The sequence below is a fragment of the Kogia breviceps genome, chromosome 2, assembly GCF_026419965.1.
Source record: "Kogia breviceps isolate mKogBre1 chromosome 2, mKogBre1 haplotype 1, whole genome shotgun sequence".
Classification (NCBI taxonomy): Eukaryota; Metazoa; Chordata; class Mammalia; order Artiodactyla; family Physeteridae; genus Kogia; species Kogia breviceps.
Genome location: NC_081311.1, coordinates 195,791,234 through 195,794,606, shown reverse-complemented (window position 1 = coordinate 195,794,606; position 3,373 = coordinate 195,791,234).

The following is a 3,373-nucleotide window of genomic DNA, read 5'->3' as shown; positions in this document are numbered from 1 at the left end:
GGCTGCAGAGGCTGCTGGGGCCTCGCAGAGCTCTGCCTCTGGAGCAGCAGCTACAGCCCCTGTGCTTCTGCCTACAGGCTGACACACATTTCCCAGTTTCACCGTGACCTAGTTACCAGGCCCCGGCGACACCACCAAGCCAGCCTGCAGAGTTGTGCTGAGTCAATCCTGCCACCTAGTGCCCGTAGCTCCGGGAGCCTAGGGAGGTCGCTTGTTTTTCGTTCCCTTCTCCTCTTTATTCACCAAGCCATGGCCTCCCCAGTACCCTAGTTCGGAGAAAAATAAGGCTCGGATGTCTCATCTGTTCATGAATTTTGGGTTTTCTTTCGACGTAGGCTTTGTTTGGCTTTGAGGGATGCCAATTTTCTGTTGAATGATAGTAAAGAGAGTGTTATTTGGACACCAAAGAAAGAATGCCAAGGTCCTGGGCAAGGAAAACTTGGAAGAAACCCCAGCTGCTCATCTCACTTCATCAGCTGAGAAGTCCAGACCTTTGGTCCAGGGAAGAAGAAAATAGACGGACGGCAGTGAGTGTTTAACAGCGTGCTTTCGGGTAAAACAGTCCGTCACCCTCTCCCGCGGGGAGTCCCTGTGGCAGATTCAGAGAACCAAGCTCCCCAGATCAGCTCCTGGAGTCACTTAATGCACATTTATCAGAGGGGCAGGTGCGATACAGGGGGGGCACCGGCAGTGGCTTTGTAAGAAGCACGCGTGGTGGCCTCCGATGGCCAGAGTGGTCCGTCAGGAGGACAGTTTGGCGACAATGACCTTTGCTTCGCACCTACTGAGAGAATTTCAAATCCATCGATTAACTTTCCAAAGATGTAATGCTTTTCTTCATTTTTTTAGGGAAGTGAGGGCAGAATTCAGAAAGCTGGAATTTAAGCCCTAGGTTTGCCTCTTACTAGCCATGAGAGAATTTTTGTTCTAAGCCATCTTTTCCCCAGTCAGTCCAACTGGGTTAGTACCAGTAGCTACCCACTAGGGCTGTTTTAAGAATTAAGGGACGGGATACATGTAAAGTGCCTGACTGGTCTGCAGCGTTCAATAGGCGACAGCTGTTCGGTAATTTGACCATGGTTGTAGGATAGGCTAAATAATGTCCTCCCCAAACACGTCTATGTCCTGATCCCAAAAGTCTGTGAACATGGCACTTCACACGTTAAAAGGGATTTTGCAGGTGTGATTAAGTTAAAGATCTTGAGGTGGAGATACCCTGAAATATACATTTCACAACGTATGTAGAAGTGGCACAATGGTGTTTTTATGGGGAGGTTCACTGCTGTTGGTCTTGTTCAGGGTTCCCAAAGAGGTCGGAGCTACGAGGGAAGGCTAGTGGTGACCACATTCCTCCACCCACGGCTGAGGACAGGGCTGCGCCATTCAAAGGACAGCCACGAGGTCACCTTGTTTGTTCTCAGGAACAACCTCAGCCAGCAGAGCCTGTGGGTCCCACACTCAGCCCCCATCCTTTGTGAAGTCTCAGTTGTAGCCAAGAGCCAGTGAGCCAACTTTCCCACTACGCAAAGTGAGACTTCTGCCAAAGCAGGAATCGCCAAGAAATTACCCAAGGGATTGAGGTCTTTGTCCCCCAAGCCGCTTACTTAGAAAAGGGCCCCAACTGGTGACCCAGTAGAGAGAGGACTGAAGGATCTGAGAAGCCCTAAACCCAGACGTGGTCCCCCCAGCAGCGAGACTGAAACGGACAGCGGTTACCACGGCTTCCACGAAGTGTCAGGATAATACACTAAGTCATTACCGGTCATTTGTAACTTGATTCCAATTTGCCTTTTTCTTCCTGCTCCTTCAGTGAATTGCTCTGCTTACTACTGCTTATAAGTGCTGGCAAGGTTAGACCACACCTCACATCCAATCTTCTATATTTTTCAGAACTTTCCTGGCTATTCCCATTGACTTGTTTTATTCCGACTTTAAGATCAGCTTGTCAGGTTATGAAAAAAAAATTATGTTGACATTTTAAATCAAATATAATTACATCAACTTTGTAAATTAATTTAGAAAAAACTGACATCTTTAGGCTTTCGAGTTTTGCTTTATAAGAATAAGATATATCTGGGGGAGGGATAAATTGGGAGTTTGGGATTAATAGATGCATACTACCATGTATAAAATAGATAAACAACAAAGATTTGCTGTATAGCACAGGGAACTATATTCAATACCTTGTAATAAACTGTAATGGAAAAGTAAAAAAGAATAAGATATGTTTCTATTTACTGAATCTTCTTTTATGTCCTTTAATACAGTTTAAGGGTTTTATGTGCGTGTTCTGCATATTTGTTTTAAAATTTATTTGTTGGTATTATTCTTTTTATTGTTACCATAACATCTTTTGTCTTACATCTTTTTTTTTTTTTTTTTTTTTTCGGTACGCGGGCCTCTCACTGCTGTGGCCTCTCCCGTTGCGGAGCACAGGCTCCAGACGCGCAGGCTCAGCGGCCATGGCTCACGGCCCAGCCGCTCCGCGGCATGTGGGATCTTCCCGGACCGGGGCACGAACCTACGTCCCCGGCATCGGCAGGCGGACTCTCAACCACTGCGCCACCAGGGAAGCCCTCTTATATCTTATAATATACAATTGACTAGTATGTATGAGGTTTGGGGAATTGTCTTCCTACTCAACTGTCATATTGTTTTTAATAGGTTTTCAGTTGATATTCTAGAATATTCCATGCATTGAGCCATAGCTTTTGCAAATAGTGTTAGTTTTGCCTCCTCCTCTTCATAACTGAGTGTAATCTATGGTTTCCTGCTCTGCTGTCTTTATCTGGTTTTGGTATCAATGTTGTGAAACCCCTTCTATCTTTACAATCTCTACGTGGCGCCTCCCCTGCCCGGCAACCCCCAGCACCCTGGTCCTTACCTGAACATCCATGGAGGACAGGTGTGATGTCTTTAATGGTCAGAATAAGATATTAACCGCATATAAAGTAACCTACATCTCTGTAATTTGCCAGTGTCTGAATTCATCAGCCTTTCCCAAGCATTTGGTCTAACACATTCCTGTCACTTTATTCTGGAGGCAGAGAATAGGATTAAACAAACACTAAGCCTGCAATGCTCAGTGATAGCCGTGGGACCTGAAGCAGGAGTGTGTCAGGTCGTGTATCTGGCAACAGAACACTCTGATTTGTGATGTCAGCGGGTGCACGGGCATCGTCCCAGCTAGTCCCCTCCCTGAGCACCGCTACCTCGCGCTAGCTCAGCCCGGCACTGCCTTTCCTTGGGGGTCAGGAGGCCCGCGGGCAGAGACACTGAGTGAACTCTCCTCATGGCACTAGCTTCTCATCTAAAAATGTGAGAGTTACTCCTATTAAAAAGAAAAAAAAGAGAAAAGATCAAGAGATGAAAG